An 18,612-nucleotide genomic window follows, 5' to 3' on the forward strand; every position below is an offset into this window, starting at 1 on the left:
GAACTGTCCTGCACAATTAGAAGAAGATTCTTCCTTCATGGCCAATGTCGGTTATCTTTCTTTTCTGCTGGGTTATAACTCCACGGGGGCAGAGGCTGCTGATGTCCTCAGAGATGCACAGAGCAGCCTCTTGAAGACTGACTGTTGGCAAATGAGGATGGGTCGTGACGGCAGTCCAGAAAACAATGTCTTTGACAGCATTTGTCTAAACCAGTGGTCCTCAACCTTTTTGGCACCAGGGACTGGTTTCGTGGAAGACAATTTTTCCATGGAGGGGGTGGGAAGGGTGGTTTCGAGATGATTCAAACACATTACACTTATTGTGCTCCTATGAGAATCTGATGCTGCCACTGATCTGACGGGAGGCAGCGCTCAGGTGGTAATGTGAGCAGCCGGGAAGCAGCTGTAAACACGGATGAAGCTTAGCTCCCTAGCCCACTGCTCACTTCCTGCTGTGTGGCCTGGTTCCAGGCCACGGACTGCAGACCGCTGGTCTAAACAAAGCTCCAAAGGATGAGCTGTTGGTAATATCGTTATCAGTGGTAATGATCTGGTGATGACTAGAAACCCCCTTCCACACCTTCATTATGGATCATGGCTCAGATGGTGAAGAATCTGCCTACAATGCAGGTGATCCAGGTTTGATCCCTGGGTTTGGAAGATCTGGAGAAGGGAATGGCTAACCACTCCAGTTTTCTTGCCTGGAGAATTCCAGGGACAGAGGAGCCTGGCGGGTACAGTTCAAGGGGTAGCAAAAGAGTCGGACATGACTGAGCAACTAACACACCTCCCCAGTCCAAGCGAGAGCATCACAGAGAAGAACCCCTGCCAAGTTTCTGACCTGAGAAGCAGAGGCTCTCCGCGCTGAGCTAGATACCATCCCAGTCAGTCACTCAACGGCGAGATGAGAAAAGCCTCCTTTCGGTTTTATTATGACATTAGTAACTGTTAATTAGAGAGTTGTTGGAGCAGCAATCACTTTCCTGCATTCTCACAGTGCTAATTTCTCTTGGCTTTGCTAATAGCAAAGATAAAAAAAAAGGCTCTGCTATTGTTCTGGGGGACCCTTTATTTACCTTACTGTACTATCAATCCTATCTATTCTGAGCTGCTTATCATCTCAAAACAGTTGTGGAGAAGCCCTTTTGTTAAAGGAAGAATGTGTTTTTCTTCTTTGGTGAGAGAAGCCTATTGGGCTGCCAGGCTGGTCTTGGCACTAGGTGCTCAGGTCCGAAGGGCAGGGTTGAAGCCGGGTCTGTCTGAGTTTCTGGCCAAAGCTTTTGGTTAGGACGTGAGGCAGTTTGATTCATCTGCGTCATTGCCGGAGGTTTTAACGATGAGATTAGTCTGTGATAATGGGTTAGATAGCATCACCGACTCAATGAACATGAATCTGAGCAAACTCCAGGAGACAGTGGAGGACAGAGGAGCCTGGCATGCTGCAGTCCACGGGGTTGCAAAGAGTAGGACGTGACTGAACAACAGTGTAACATAGCCCACGGGTGGACAGGAGCTTGGCTTCAGGCCAGACCACCCCAGCAGCTGTAGGCCCGCTGGCGCTAGAAGTCTGGACTGCGGCTACCTTGGGGACAGGAGGGGCTGTGACTGCCTCTGGGTGCTGGTGATATCCTACTGCTTGATTTACATGGGTGCCTCTTTCCATCACTGGTGCGAAAATTGTTCAAGAAAACCAGGAGCAGCAGAAGGCAGAGAGGACCTGGGGGACATGAAAACAAAGCAACAGGAAGGACAGAAGGACTGGACACCGAGGCGACAGACCACGGATGCTATGACCTCCTACACTTCCTTCGGTCTGAGAACGAAGTAAGGTTTCACTCTGTTTTGTTTTGGTTAACCAAGCTCAGAAATCTGGGTTGCTATCAAAATCTCCTTGCTGCAATGGCCTTTTACTACCCGTGAGTGCACCTGTTCATGGAGGCAACCTTGGTACCATCTGACGGTAACCCCTAGTGCCGTCTCCTGAGTCCCTGCCTGAGAAGCACGCTCCTTGCCCCACCATAGCATCCTTCAGCTTGCTCCTCCCTGCTCCTCATTTCAAATCCACTAAAGCAAAGACTTCCAAGGCTACACACCTCACATGTGCAACCACTGAGTTAATGGGGGGGCACCTGTTTGATCAGACTCAGCTCTGGGTACTCTGTGTGTTTACAAATGCAGGGATCTGTCTCAGAACCATGGTGCTTTTACAATCCAGGCAGGTGGGACACATGCTGAACACCAGTGCCTCCTAGGGTGGAGACTGGCTCTTTGCTATCCCTGCATCCCTGGTTCCTGCCCCCATGGCTGCCATAGGAGGGGCTCAGCAAATGGTTCTTGAACTGTGCTCAACTGCTGAGAAAAAAGGGGACAGAGCAATTCAAAGGCAAGACAGTTCACTTCACTCCAGATGGGGTGATTCAAACAAATGTTATCTGAGCTGACACTTCCTAGAGGCTTTGGTGGGCCGAAGTGGGGAAGATTCATTGGGGAGAGCAAAGTAAGGGGGGGGGCAGTACAGGGGGAGAACTCTCTAGGCTTAGCACTCCAGAACTGGAACAAAGGGAGATGAAACTGGTTATTGGCGGGTGGATGGATAGGCTCATTGTTTTTTTTATCATGCATTTGTTTCTTCATCCATTCAATCATGTATGCTTGGATGCACCAGATAATTCAACAAATGCTCCTCCAGGGTCCTGAGTAATCTCTGGCACATGGTAGCTGCTCAGTGAATGAATGAGCTTCTATTCTGTGACTGTGGTGGAAACAAACTCATGCATAAAATGGGCAAGAACATGGTCCCTGCCATCCCAGAATCTAGCAGCTTGCAGCTTGTTCACAAACATTTATTCAGCATCTTGTCTGTTGTAGCCACAGTTCAAGATGCTGGGGACGAGCAGTGAACAAGGCAGAAGAGGTACCTCATGGAACTGATCCTACCATAGTGGGAAAGAACCCCACTAATGGGCTTGTCCCCTTGTTTATCCTGCTGTATGAATGCTGGAGGGAAATGATTCCTGAATTAGGTTCTTTCCAAGTATGAGGAATCTGGGGATGGTTCTGTTATTCTACATAGTTATCTTGGAGCATCAAGGAGGTAAGAGAGCCTTCCAACAAGGAAAATTCTAAGAATACTCCTACAAAACTCCAAAACACACACACACGGTAGAGAGGCAACCCTGAGTTAGTTAACGGAAAGACACTATTTGCATTCTGGCTCAAAGAGCAAGATTTAAATATATTTCAGGGTTCCTCATCAGTTTCTCATAAAACAGGCCACTATACCTAAGTTTATCCAGGTTAACTTTTGTTTCATTTGCCTTGAAAGAGTTTTTAATCTCAAAGGGCCATTCTGGAAAGCTGATCCTGGGTGAGGAACAGGAAGCTACCCTCTGCTTTCTCTTCATGGAAGTTCAGTGAGTAGATCAGCATCTTTTAAGAGAAAACCCCCACAGGTTCAGAAATAGCAAAACCCTAAAGAAACTACCTATCACTTTCACCATGCACACTGTTATTGTCTCAGCTCTCTAAACTGGTGGGAGATTCTGCTGGACCTTCTCTTCCACAAGATGCAGGAGAAGGTTCCAGAACTGTTGGAACAGTATAAGGCAACAACCTAAGAAAACATTGTCAGTCTCTGGGTCCCCAAATGCACACGGGACTTGCCTGGACTGAGGTAACTGTGGGGACCAATGCTGTCGATCCACCCGTGCTCCAGCATCCTTTCCTCTGATATTTATTGGGCAGTTATGTGATTCAGGCACTGTTCTGAGTGCTAGAGAGGTGAAGGTGATCAAGATAGGATCTGCATCCTGAAGTAGCCCACAGAGTGGGTAAGGCAATCCCATCCATCCATCTATCCATCCATTCACCCACCCATCTGTCCACCCACCCATCCAGCCATCCACCTACCCATTCATCCATCCTCCCATCTACGCATCTACCCCATCCATCCACCCACCCACCCACCCACCCATCCATCCACTTACCCATCCATCCATCCATCCACACCCACCTGTCCATCCATCCACCCACCTGTCCATCCATCAACCCACCCACCCATCTATCCACCCGTTCATCTACCCACACATGTATCTACCATCTATCCATCCATTCACTGATTCAAAAATCGAGCACCAATTATACATGGGCCTTGGACACAGTAGAAGCAGATAAATGACCAGCTCCAGCACAAGCTGGAATCAAGATGGCTGGGAGAATTATCAATAACCTCAGATATGCAGATGACATCACCCTTATGGCAGAAAGTGAAGAGGAACTAAAGAACCTCTTGATGAAAGTGAAAGAGGAAAGTGAATAAGCTGGATTAAAATGCAACATTAAAAAAACTAAGATCATGGCATCTGGTCCCATCACTTTATGGCAAATAGACGGGGAAACAATGGAAACAGTGACAGTCTTTATTTTGGGGGGCTCCAAAATCACTGTGGATGGTGACTGCAGCCATGAAATTAAAAGATGCTTGCTCCTTGGAAGAAAAGCTATGGCAAACCTAGACAGTGTATTAAAAAGCAGAGACATTACTTTGCCAATGAAGGTCTGTATAGTCAAAGCTATAGTTTTACCCAGTAGCCATGTATGGATATGAGAATTGGACCGTAAAGAAGGCTGAGCACCGAAGAACCGGTGATTCCAAACTGTGGTGTTGGAAAAGACTCTTGAGAGTCCCTTGGACTGCGAGGAGATCAAACCAGCTAATCCTAAAGGAAATCAATCCTGAATATGCACTGGAAGGACTGATGCTGAAGCTGAAGCGCCAATACTTTGGCTACCTGATACGAAGAGCTGACTCATTAGAAAAGACCCTGATGCTGGGGAAGATTGAAGGCAGGAAGAGAAGGGGACAACAGAGGATGAGATGGTTGGATGGCATCACCAACTCAGTGGACATGAGTTTGACCAAACTCTGGGAGATAGTGAAAGACAGGGAAACCTGGTGTGCTGCAGCTCATGGGGTCACAAAGAGTTGGACACGAGCAACTGGACAACAACAACCAGCATCGTGTGACAAGTGGTCAGCCAGCCGACAGGAACGTTCAGCAGGACGTGTAGGACATGATTCTGCTCCAGCTGCGTGGGAGCGTGCAACCCTCAAAGAAGGCTTCTCTGCCACCAAGGGCATCATCCGCAGAGCCCTCTCTCCATGATCTCCAGGCCTGTAAGCAGAGAGCATGACCACCACACCAGGACATGGCAAAAGTGAACTCCCAAGTGCTCCGTTAGTCCTACGTTAGTAACCAGAACGTGCAGAGTCCAGTAAAGGGGAACTCTGGGGGTTGGAAGGAAGGTGGACTAAACGGATTCCAGGCAAATGAAGGAGAAAGAGTCAAGCACAGCCTGGGGTGTGGCTCGAAGGACAGCACATGAAGCCTAAGGCAGGCGGGGCTGGCAGCTGAGGCGGGGAGGTCTGCAGAGCCCAGACCACGCCATGTGTGTGTGTGGCATGTCAGTCACTCAGTCATGTCTGACTCTTTGAGACCCCACGGGCTGTAACCCACCAGGTTCCTCTGTCCATGTGGATTCTCCAGGCAAGATTACTGGAGTGGATTGGCATGCCCTCCTCCAGGGGATCATCCCAACCCAGGGATCATACCTGGGTCCCTGGCATTGCAGGAAGATTCTTTACCACCTGAGTCCCCAGCGAAGCCCTAGACCAAGCTATCAAGGGGTTTAAAGGAGTGATATAATCAGGTTCTTTTTTTTTTTTTTTTTTCCTTCAGGTGAAGGGTAGGATGGAATCGGGCTTGGGGAGGCTTTTGCCAGGAGACAATTGGAGGTGATAATCAGCTAGAGAAGAGAAGCATACATTGGCATTATGGAGAGAAGGCAAGGATGAAGAGGAACTGGAGGGAAGTTGGTGAAGGAGTTTGCATGGCCCTGGCTGACAGGAGCCTGTCAACCCCTCCCTCTCTCTCCAGCAATGCTCTCTGCATCAGCTTGAAGGCCTCTGGCCTAGGAATACTGTCCGTGTGCCGAGGATTGCAGCTCTCCACACAGCCCAGCATCTTTAATGCTATTATCCATTGGTTAGTACTCAGAGCTGCAAGGATTTCTGAAGCCACAGCTCCCTGGGGAGGGACCAATTTGCCTCAGGGGGCTGCTGGGTATTCACCATAACTCCGGCATGCCCAGCTTGGTTCTGACCAACAGAAACTCAGCCTTGCAGGGCAGATGCTCTCCTGCTTAATGCAGATGTGTCTCGGTGCCTCCTTCAAGAAAAGGCTGGTTTCTGTCCCCATTGTCACTGCACAGCAAACTGCTCAGTAAAACAGCATCTCACCTCCCCTTCACCAACTAAAAGGGTACAGGGTCATACTGCCTCCAGCAGAACTGGGCAGGCTCACTTGGAACCATTAGGATAAGCCTCCTGTCTGCTCATAGAAGCCCCACAGTAGACGCAAGCCTTCCTGGAGTGGGCACAGGAATCCCTCCCAGCATCTGCATGTGTTCTGAGGCTAAGTTTAGTGGCCACTGCAGTTTTTCCTGCTCTTTTGAATACCCTGTGCCTTTAGTTCAGCTGATTTGCCCGTGATCAGTTTACCCTCTTGATTTGAACTTCCAACGATGGTGAAAAAAGAAGGAACTGGGGTGTGAAGACAGTCTATCATTCAGAAAGTTTCTGGAGCTCCTAAGATGAAAACACTAAATCCTCTACTTTGTGAGCCAAGGGTGAGAGCTTCCCCACCTATCCAAGGGGGAGGGAATGCTCTGGCTTATGCAAGAGTTTTGGGAACTCAAGGGCTTTTAAAAAGTGATGAGTTATCCCCGAAACATGAGAATGTTCTTCCAAAGAATGAAAATCCACCAGAGAAGGCTCCCTCTTTCTCACTTTCACTGCTGACATCAGCACCTAAAAAGGCTAAAGGTCCAGTGGTTAAGAAGCCACCTGGCAATGCAGGGGACACGGGTTCAAACCCTGGTCAGGGAATTAAGATCCCAAATGCCACAGAACAACTGAGCCTGTGCACCACAACTAGAGAGTCCATGTGCTGCAGTGAAAGATCCTGCAAGATGCAAAAAAGATCCTGAGTGCAGCAGCCATATAAATAATTAATTTTCACAAAGGCTAAGCTATAGGAATGATGGTGGAGGGCAGCCATTCGAATATTTTCTCAGTTTGCACAATTCTGTTCTTCAAATTTGGCTCCGCAGTTGAAACTATTTCTTATTTAGATCTACATTTCTGGCACAACATAGAGTGCAAAGAACATAGCTCTTAAAGCTAGATAAGCCTAGTTTTGAACCCAGATCCCACCCTCTACTTGCTGTGCGACCTTTGGCAATTTGCTCAACCTCTCTGGGGCTTGACATCCTTGCTTGTAAAATGTGCATCACAGTCCCTACTTTGTAAGGACATTTTTGTAAATGAAATTCGGTCCATAAACTTCTTGAGGTGGGCACCCCACTCCAGTACTCTTGCCTGGAAAATCCCATGGATGGAGGAGCCTGGTAGGCTGCAGTCCAGTCGGACACAACTGAGCGACTTCACCTTGACTTTTCACTTTCATGCATTGGAGAAGGAAATGGCAACCCACTCCAGTGTTCTTGCCTGGAGAATCCCAAGGACGGGGGAGCCTGGTGGGCTGCCGTCTATGGGGTCACACAGAGTCGGACATGACTGAAGCAACTTAGCAGCAGTAGCCACAGCATAGAAAGCACAGTTCCTGGGGCTTCAGCAAATGCTGTAGAAATCACCATCTTCCTTCTCTTCTCCCCACCCACCCTACCTTCCTTCTCTTCTCCTAAAGCTTGCTAGATGATGTACATAAAGTCTAACTAGGTTTAATCAACTCCAGTGGTCAGGAAGCCAGGAAGAAGCCTCTTTGCTGCTCTGAGTGAATGGCCCTGGGTTTATGATTTATTTGTTGATTAATTGGATGCTTGGAGACAATTCCATTTCAATTACCCTATTGGCATGACAAGATATACAAAGGCTGCCAATGTCAATACATTAAGACTGAGTGTGCTGGGGCAGCAGCCAGGGTTCATGGCAGCGTGGTGTCATCTGGGCCATAGCCCACGGGTGGCTTAGAAAGCACTTTCGTCTGATTGCTTCCTTTCCCCTGGATCTTGGGGAGGGAAGGTTCCTGCACACCACGGGCAAGTGAGGCTGAAATCGAGGCGGTGTCTTTGGGACCCCCATCCCATCACAGTCTCAGCCAAGGTTCTCTAACAGAGGTCCACTGGGGCCAGCTGAAGCGAAAGTGGTCATTTATCACACGGAGCTGTGTCCATTTTGTGGGGCCCATGGGAGAGAAGGCCAGCTCCTGCCATTCGAGCACTAGAAACCAGAAATCAAGCCGGAACCAAGAATGGAAGCTGGCCCTGGGGTCCCCTTCCCTGATCTGCTCAGTCGAGTCCAACTCATTGCGACCCCTTGGATGGCAGCCCACCAGGCTCCTCTATCCATGGGATTTCCCAGGCAAGAACACTGGAGTGGGTGGCCATTTCCCTCTCCAGGGGATCATCCCGAACCTGTGATCAAACCTGCATTGGTAGGTGGATTCTTTACCACTGAGCCACCTGGGAGGTCCCTCCCTGATGTATACGCCCTGTATAATTCACTCCCCTTGAGTGCAGGCAGAACCTGCACACTTGATGGGACTTCACTTCCATGATTAGGGTACAGTCAGTTGATTCTGAGTTCATTGAATGGGAGAGGATCCAGGTGGGCTTGACCAGATCAGGTGAGCCCTCAAAAGGATCTGGGTCCTTCCTAAGAGTATAGAAGCCTAAGCGGATCCAGAGAGGGGGCCATATGGCAAGGAACTGCAGGCAGCATCTAGGTGCTAAGAGCAGCCTCTGGCAAACAGCCATCAAAAGAACAGGGCCTCAGTCCTGCAGCTGCAAAGAACAGAATTCTGCCAGTAACTGCATGATCCTGACAGAGGATCTAGAGTTCCAGAAAGACACACACCCCAGTGAATCCCTGATTTCAGTCTTAGGACACTCTGAGTAGAGAACCCGGTTTAGCCATGGCCGGACTTCTGACCCTCAGGAGCTGTGAGATTATAAATGTCTTATTTTTTTGGCTGTGCCATATGGCATGTGGATTCTTAATTCCTGCACTGCCGGCATTGGGAGCTTGAGGTCTTAACCTCTGGACCACCATGGAAGTCCCATAAATGTCTGTCTTTTAAATCATGAAGTTTGTGGCAATTTCTTACACAGCAGCAGATAACAAACCCACAAAACTTTCGCCAAACAGCTGCTCCCCCAACCTGTCTCCCCTTGGAGCACGCTGACGTCTGTATCTGCTTGTCCTGCACATCTGCTTTTTTGTTCTGTTCCTGTAGACTGGGTCTCTTTAGTTCTCTCTGTGCTCTGCAGATGAGGCCCATCCTACATCTCCCAGAAGGATTCACCCATTTGAAAAATATCTGCTAAACAGCAACCGCACGTCAAGGCTTGTTCTCAGCTCCAGCCACAAGCCCTCCCTCTGTGAAACCCAGGTTCCAAAATCCGAGCGCGAGTGTGCATGGCCCAGTTTGATTCATTCAGTGACCAGGGTAGCAGGGTCACGCTGAGCCAGGTGTGCCTGCTACAGCCTCACGTATGGATGCTGCAGCAGCCCTGAAAGGCTGGGGTCATCACTGGGGAGGTCGTCACAGGCAGAGGGGCAGGGTGCTGGTTAATAAGCCACAAAGGGTCTTCTAGGGCAAAGATCAGCACTTTCCGTAAAAGGCCAGATAGTAAATATTTTTCAGCTTTGAGGACCATATGGTGTTTGTCTAGTTACTCAACTCTGCTCTTACAGGGTGCAAGCAGCCTGAGACAGTATGCAAACAAGTGAGCATGGCGGTGTGCCAATAAAACTTTATTTACAAAACCAGGCAGTGGGCCATAGTTTATTGACCCTTCTCCAAGAGTTAGGGTAAAAGTGAAGTCCTTCTTTCCAAAGTCCCTTGCTTCTAAGGGCAGGAGGGCAGAAAGTTGGTCAAGCCATGGGCCACTTAGCTTCTACTTGTGCTGTTGAAAGTCACCATAAACTTGGTGACTTAAAAGAACACCCTTTTATTTTCTATAGGTCAGATGTCCAGATGGGATTCTTTAAGGCAGGGGTCCCCAACCTCTGGGATCGAATGCCTGTTGATCTGAGGTGGAGTTGATGTAATAATAGTAGAAATAAAGTGCACAATAAACATGATCTCAAATCATCCTCAAACCATCCCCAAGCCCTGTCCATGGAAAAATTGTCTTCCATGAAACTGGTCTCTAGGGCCAAAAATTTGGGGGACTGCAGGTTTACGGCTAAAATCAAAGTGTCAGCAAAGCTGTGATCTTCTGGAGGCTTGAGGGGAAGAATCTGTTTGCGTTTTCCAACTTTCAGAGGCTGCCTGCATTCCTTTGCTCGTGGCCCCTCCCTCCATCTTCAAAGTGCATCACTCCAGCCTCTGCCTCTCTCTGGGGACGCTGACTCTCCTGCCTCTTTCTTGGAAGGCCTCTTGTTATCACATCAGGCCCACCTGTATAATCCAGGGTAATCCTCCCATCTCAAGTTCCTTAATCAGCTCAGCAACATCTATGTTACCACGTTAAGGTAACATATTCAGAGGCTCCGGGAATTAGGACATAGATGTCTTTGGGGGGGTCATTGTTCTGTCTACCATACCAGTGGGAGTGTTACAGCTACCTCCAAAATGTTCTCCTTTCCTCTACCTTAGGTGCCCTACAGTCTGTTCTCAGTGGAGCAGCCAGAGCCTGTTCTAATCTAATGAAACCACATCACTCCTCTGCTCAACCATCTAAGGATTTCTTAACTCCCTCAGAGTCCAAGTCCTTACAGTGGCCTCTAAACAGGTAAACAGATAATAACGTTAATTGTTCAGGCTGAGCATTTTTTTGTTCTTGGCTCTGCTGGGTCTTTGTTGCAATACACGACTTCCCTTGTTATGGAGTGTGGGCTCTAGAGCTCACTGGCTCAGCAGTTGTGGCACACAGGCTTTCTAGTTGTGGTGTGTGGGTTTATTTGCCCCAGCATATGGGATCTTATCTCCCCAACCAAGGATCGACCCCACATCCCCTGCATTGGAAGGCAGATTCTTACCGATAAACCCTAACTTTGGGCTACCACGGAAATCCCCAGGCTTGACAGTAAAATGGGAAACCATTAATCTGGTATTTGGAGCTTATGCTGGGACGTGCCTTGGACATATCGGACTTGCTATCACCCTGCCGTGCTCCCTGCTCTTTCAGTGACCCTCCTGTGTTCCCCATTATTCCTCCAATACCTACAACACCCCAACACCATGTTGGAGTGCCCTGAGGTCTCAGGGTCTCCGTGCTTTACCTCAGACATCCACACAGCCACAGCCCGCCCACCCCCTCACCTCCAAGTCGCTGCTTAAATAGCACTTCCTCAGTGAGACTATTCCAGACACTCCCAACTTAAAGTTGCAACTTTTGCTTCCACCACCCTCCCTGCCTGCAAGGTTTCCTCCTCCCTAGCTCACCACCTTCTTGCCTACAAATGTGGTTAATGCACCCATGTCCTTAGGAACCTTCCATACTGTGAGCTCTTCCATAGTAACGTCAGCTGTCTGAAGTCAAGATCCTGTTCTGCCTTGTTCAGCATATCCTCAGCACTTGGAATGGCAGCTGGCACACCGTTGGTGTTTGAGAAACATTTATGGAGTGAACGAATGAATGCCATGGAGCTACAGCCACGTCTCCTCTGATTCTGCAGCCTCAATCTGTTCTGGAAAATGTATTTCAGACCATGGGAGTGAATAGATCACTCCTCTTCCTTGACCATCCGGAGCTGGACACCAGAGCAAGCACCAAAACCCCCTGGGGAGCTTGTTAAAAATATACCCTCCTGAGCCCCACCCCAGCCCCACCAGGCCAGGGGCCCAGGCATCTATAAGGATCATTTTCTTTTTGGCCGTGCTGCATGGCTTCAGGGATCTTAGTTCCCCAACCAGGGGTTGAACCTGTGCCCGCTGCAGTGGAAGCACAGAGTCAGCCACTGGACCGTCAAGCAAGTCCCCAGGAGTCTCTCTCTCTCTATATATATATATATTTTTTTTTTTCTTTAAATTTTTAAATGGATTTATTTTAATAGGCTAATTTTCCATAAAATGACTATGCTTACAAATATCACAAATCACAACTTAATCAATATTTTTTATATTGTATAATAATTAGAATATAGGAGAAATTGATCAAAACAATGCAACTAAAACTTTCAAAAATTCTCACTATTTTCTACATAGTTTCAAAGATAAACTCATAGAAAAGGTTTTTTTTTTTTTTCATAATTGGAAGGATGCCAATTAGGCAAAGAAAGGAGGGTTTGTTTTTTAACTATATGAAGTACAATGTAATTTTATGCTTAGTTAGCTCCTACAGTTGAGATCTTTCCACCTGGTTATATAATATTAAAAGTACCTCCTCTGCAGGGGAGTTTGGAAGAGAATGGAAACGTATATATATATATATGGCTGAGTCTCTTTTCTGTCCACCTGAAACTACCACAACATTGTTAATCAGCTATAAGTAACTGTTAGTCACTCAGTCAAGTCCAACTCTTTGCGATCCCATGGACTCTAGCCCGCCAGGCTCTTCTGTCCATGGAATTCTCCAGGCAAGAATACTGGAGTGGGTTGCCATTCCCTTCTCCGGAGGATCTTTCCGACCCAGGGATCGAACCCAGGTCTCCTGCATTGCAGGCGTGTTCTTTACCATCTGAGCCACTAGGAAAGTGCAATTGGCTATACTCCAATACAAAATAAAAAGTTTTCTTTAAAAAGTACCTCCCCTGTTGCAGTTTTAGGCACACAGAAGTTTGAGAATACTGGTTCACAGGAAGCACACACCCTCTATACCTCTATCTATCTCCTGAGCCTGTGGACAATTTCCAGTTATATGCTGACCTCATGTATCCTTTGGGAGTAAGAAAGCCAACAACCACTGCCCACAAATGAGCAGATGGGCTTGGGATTTCAGCTGGCCCGTCTTGTCTCCAGATGGCATTCTCACTGGATGCTCCAAAACTTTTATCCTCGGGGCAGTGGGAGGAGACTCATCTACCTGCAGGGGCGCCACGTCCCTGCCCCCACCTCATGCTTTTCTTTTTCTAAGGCCACAGGTGGAGACCACCGCCACTCAAGCTGGAGGCTTACAAATCACAAAGTGCCCGGAACAGCAAGTAGTTATTTCACAGCCAGTTCCCTGAACAATGTATCAAACGCAGAGTGAGAGAAGAAGCTCGCTCTTAAAATCGTTGCCCTTTCTCCTTTTTTGGTGCAAAAGTGGCTGTTACCCAGTGTGCTGCTTTGGAAATCCGGAACAGGTGGCAGGGATAATGGAAAAGGTCTGATAAGTAGCTTGCCCGTCTCCCGCTGCTTCTCCCTGCAGCAGCCGGCTGAGGTTTGGGTATTTGGATCTCGATCTGGGGGCCCGCCATGCGAAAATGGGTCATGAGGTGTGCTGGGGTTTGGCGTGTTATCTCAGAGACTGACTGCTTTGAAAGCTTTAATACCTGGGCCTTGTGGTCAGTGGGTGGCCTTGGGGTCCAGCCCACGCACTCAGTGTGGGGGAAAACCTCGGTGGGGCTGGCCAGAAGTAAATCCCATTCCTCTCCTGTGTTCCCTTAAAAAATAAGTGCCTCTCTGCAGACACCAGCATGACCTGTTCCACATCATAAAAGCTGAGATGTGCATCTTCACACCTACTACGTTTTTGATGTTTCAGGCCTCAGGAACTTTATGACCTACATGGAAATTGGGGAACCCAACAGAACGGCATGGAGGCATAGAGAGAAGAGGCAGAAAGCAATAGTGGTGCATCTAACCCCAGACAGGGAGATGCTCTGGACACACAGCCAGGCCAGGTTGCCCGGAAGGAGGGTGGGCATACTCTGGAAGCCGCCCATCACACACAATGAGAGTTACCACTGGCGGCCACGCACCAGGCACGTCCTCAGCACTTCCCATGCCCCACAGCATGCACTGCAATGAGATAAGCCTTTGCTATTCAAAGTGCGGCCCCTGGACCAGCCCTATCACCATCACCTGGGAGACCATTAGAAACGCTGCATGGACATCCCTGGTGGTACAGTGGGTAAGAGTGAGCCTGCCAATGCAGGGGACACAGGTTCAATCCCCGGTTCAGGAAGATTCCACATGATGCAGAACAACTAAGCCAGTACCCCACAACTACAGAGCCCACGTGCTGCAGCTACTGAAGCCCGTGTGCCTGGAGCCTGTGCTCTGCAGCGAGAGAAGTCGTTGCAACGAGAAGCTTGTGCACCGCCACGAAGAGGAGCCCCCAGTCGCTGCAACTAGAGAAAGCCTGCGTGCAGCAGTGCAGACTCACACAGCCAAAACTGAAAATATATAAATAAATAGTTATTGTTTAATTACCTTTATTTTTAATTGAAGGATAATTGCTTTACATTATTGTGTCAGTTTCTGTCAAACATCAACAGGAATCAGCCACAGGAATACCTATGTCTCCTCCCTCTTAAGTATCTCTTCCACCTCCCTCCCCATCCTGCCCCTCTAAGTTGTTACAGAACCCATGTTTGAGTTCCCTGAGTCATAAAGCAAATTCCTATTGGCTGTCCGTTTTACATATGGTGACGTATGTTTCCATGTTACTCTCTCCCTTTGTCCTACCCTCTCCTTCCTCCAACACCCCCACACCCCGTGTCCATACGTCTGTTCTCTGTCTGTGTCTCCATTGCTGCCCTGCAAATAGGTTCATCAGTACTGTCTTTCTAGATCCCATATACATATGTGTGACTATAGCATAAAAAAAGAAAAGAAATGCAGAAATCCAGCATCCTCCGCAGTCCTGCTGAGCCTTAACCTGTGGCTTAGCAAGATCCCTGAGTGGTTCTGCTGTACCTAACAGTTTGAGAAGCACTGAGTCAGGTGCTATTTTATCCTCATTCTAGAGGTGAGGCGGCAGAGACATTACTTTGCTACAAAGGTCCATATAGTCAAAGTTATGGTTTTTCCAGTAGTCATGTACGGATGTGAAAGCTGGAAAATAAAAAAGGCTGAGCGCCGAAGAAGTGATGCCTTTGAACCTTGATGGTGAAGAAGATTCTTGAGAGTCCCTTGGATAGCAAGGAGATCAAACCAATCACTACTAAAGGAAATCAATCCTGAATATGCCCTGGAAGGACGGATGCTGAAGCTGAAGCTCCAATACTTTGACCAACTGATGCAAAGAGCTGACTCACTTTTCCAGTTGGACATAACTGAGCAACTGAACAACAAAGAGGTGAGGAAGCTGAGAAAGGCCGGAGGGATTAGTAAGGAGTGAGGTAGGACTTGAACTCGAACATTCTGACCATGATTCTAAAGTGCTCCCCTGAGAGGAGGGAATGCTTGAGTTGCGCAGGGGTTGAGACGAAGGGCGCTCTGGGCAGAGGGAACAGCAGAACCAAGGCAGAAGCTGCACATGGCCCTCCACGTGCTGGGGACAGAGAATGGTCTGGACCAGCGGGGTTCAGGCTGCAAAGTGAGCAAGGACAAGGTCCCATCTGGAGAGATCAGCAGGGGTCAGGCCCCCAGAGAGGTTGTTAAACACAGCTCTGATATCTCAGGCTACTATTTCCCCTGAGACCCCACCATGAACATCAAATTTGTTGTTGTTGAGTCTCTAAGTCATGTCCGACTCTTTGTGACCCCATAGACTGCAGCACACCACGCTTCCCTGTCCTTCACTATCTCCTGGAGTTTGCTCAGATTCATGTCCATTGAGTCAGTGATGCCATCCAACCATCTCATCCTGTTGTCCCCTTCTCCTCTTGCCTTCAATCTTTCCCAGCATCAGGGTCTTTTCCAATGAGTTGGCTCTTCGCATCAGGTGGCCAAAATATTGGAGCTTTAGCTTCAGCATCAGTCCTTCCATTGAATATCCAGGACTGATTTCCTTTAGGATTGACTGGTTTGATCTCCTTGCTGTTTAAAGGACTCTCAGGAGTCTTCTCCAGCACCACAGTTTGAAAGCATCAATTCTTCAGCACTCAGCTTTCTTTATGGTCCAACTCTCACATCCATACATGACTACTGGAAAAACCATAGCTTTGATTACACAGACCTTTGTCAGCAAAGTGATATCTCTGCTTTTTAATACATGGTCTAGGTTTGTCACAGCTTTTCTACCAAGGAGCAAGCATCTTTTAATTTTGTCAAATAGGTCCTGGGAAAACATGGGACCCTCCTGCCCCAAGGCTTGGAGAAGCGGTCCTATGCTGAATCTCCCTTGTGCATTCCTGCAAGAAGGGTCATTTGGACATCTCACAAGGAGCACTGAGCCGACCTGAAGGCTGCAAGGTTCCACCTGCTGCCATGTGGCTGCTTTTCTGCAGTCATTAAAGCAGTGATAGATCAGGTGCAGAGGTGGCTGGCAGATTTGAAAATCAACCCAGCAAAGCGGTGGAATGGGAAAGACCTCCTCAGTCTCCATTTCACTGAGCTCAAACTCAGGGTCGTGTATTTGAAACAAACACCATTTTCTGTGCATCAGCAAAGCTTCTCTAGGACACATCTCATCTTGCTTTTTCATCTTAACTCCAGAGCAAAGGCTGTTGGGAACATGCGCCAGCCGATCAGGAATCACTTCAGCTGCTTAGTCACCCGTGCTCAGGGCAGCGGGGTGGAAAGCCCCTTGGATGGAAAGCCTGGGGGCTGAAATCAGAGCTGATCTGTGGCAGCGGATCTTGAGAAAAAATCTTAACAGCAAGTGTTAAATACTCAAGTTGCTTGTCTTCCCAGAAAGTGGTCTTTCAACTCTGAACCCCCATGGGGCTGTGTGGAGCTACATTTTGAAAGAGAGGGCTGCAGCTTTTCCCCAAATCTCACGGTCACTCTTCCACTCCTCCTTGAACATACAGTAAGGCTAGAAGGCGTGCTTCCATTTCCCCGCTCACTCAGAAACTGAGAAAATTAATTCACAAAGGACACTGGGAAGCCACTGGATGTGCCTTAGGGCAGAGTTGCCAAATTTTCTCAGTTCCTGGCACTCTTAGAGTCTTGTTAGTTTTTTTCATGGCACCCATGGGCCAAAAGAAATCCATACAAGTTTTAGTAGTTACAACCAGAAGCTTAATAAGCATTTATTTTCTAAGCAATAGTCAGATGAAAAAAATTATACGCAGACTTTGAAGGCAAAAACGGTAGTTTTATATTATTTTTAAATTATCACAAGTGTGCATCAAAGGAATGTGTGTGCCTGGTGAGCACTGCACAGCTCCTCCAACCTTGAACTCACACGGGGACTCCACCAGTCAGTTCCTGTTCCATACTCATTTTGTTGGTATTTGCTTTTGATCAAAGTGACTGTCAAACTCCAGCTTCACAAAGAAAGGAAGTCATCAAAAGCAATGTAGCTGGATCTGCTGTGACAGCTACTATCTTGACCTGGCAGCTCACTCAGTGTCCAACAGGTGTCACTATGTTTACTTTGAAAACTGTAAATATCACACAGCACCCTAGAGACTTCACCTTGGCACCCCCAGGGTGACTCGCTCCACGGTTTGGGAACCATGACCTGCTAAAGCCTGCCATTTAATAAGTACTCATCATGGGCTTTGTGTACATGATTTCATCAAATGCTCATAACCACCCATGAGGTCAGTACTATAATCATCCACTTTTACAGATGAGGAAACTGATATTCAAAGAGATTAAAGGACTTGCCCAAGATCACCAGGCACAGCTGGGACTCACACTCAGGCCCACGTGGAGCCAGAGCCCATGCTCTTCACCTTCCCAAACCCATCACTGCCCACAGATGTGGCTTCAAGTCCAGGCTCTGCTCCTCACTAGCTGTGTGGCTTTTGGCAAATTTCTCAGTCTCTGGCCTTTGAGTCCACATCTGCTGTTTGTTTGCACATCTCAGGGAGCTATCATTCAAACAGACAGTCTTTATGACAGGGGATATAGGATACACAAAAAAGGCTCAGCACTAATTCAGAAACAAACCCTCCTTGGAAGAGAAAAGGAAAAGTGGGAGCAGAAGAGAGAGAAGGCAAGAGGAAAGACCTGCCGAGCGCAGGCCCTAGAGCAAGACTTTCAGGCCCGTGAAGACTTCCTGGGACTTGGGACCAAGCACCCTCAGCCTGCAACTCAGCCAAGTTGCCTCAGGCATCTTGACCATCGCCTGCAGCTGACAATGCTAAGGATGATTTTATTTAAAAAAACAAAAAACAAAAAACAATCCAGCTCAATATGAGTGCTGTTTGATTAAGACTTTTGGTCATAATTGTGCAAAATAATAATAAAATCCTACTGGCCTCTTTAATTACTCAGCAGTTTTTCTTCTTTTCTTAAGGCATTTCCATTTGTTCTTGACAGGATTGTAAAGTATTTATCAGTGCTACTGATGTAGCCCTCCAGAGCCCCATTTCATCAAAAGGGAAATTGTGAAGAAATATATTTCCTGTGCTACAATACATCACAAAGGAAAGTGAACAGAAAAATAGCCAGGGCCTTCTCCCTGGCTAATGGGATGTCACCTGCTGGGGTCTTGGATGCACTAGTCCTGAGCATCTGGGTTCCCTGCTACACCCACATGGGCATCAGCGCTCCCACATACACGTGGAAGAGGCTGCCATCTTGGAGGGACCGAAGATGA

General features: G+C 48.0%; 1 protein-coding gene and 1 long non-coding RNA gene across 2 annotated transcripts in view; one reads left to right on the top strand and one right to left on the bottom strand.

Moving 5' to 3' along the window:
* Positions 1 to 18,612, bottom strand: part of KAZN (kazrin, periplakin interacting protein) — a 462,055-nt gene that overhangs the window by 298,230 nt on the left and 145,213 nt on the right. The gene's annotated exons all lie outside the window — the stretch shown is intronic.
* Positions 1,513 to 14,278, top strand: LOC138090345 (uncharacterized). The gene is made up of 3 exons (XR_011145869.1): positions 1,513 to 1,824; positions 10,683 to 10,818; positions 13,102 to 14,278. It is a non-coding gene; the product is annotated as an uncharacterized lncRNA (long non-coding RNA).

This window comes from Capricornis sumatraensis, chromosome 14 (assembly GCF_032405125.1).
Source record: "Capricornis sumatraensis isolate serow.1 chromosome 14, serow.2, whole genome shotgun sequence".
Taxonomy (NCBI): Eukaryota; Metazoa; Chordata; class Mammalia; order Artiodactyla; family Bovidae; genus Capricornis; species Capricornis sumatraensis.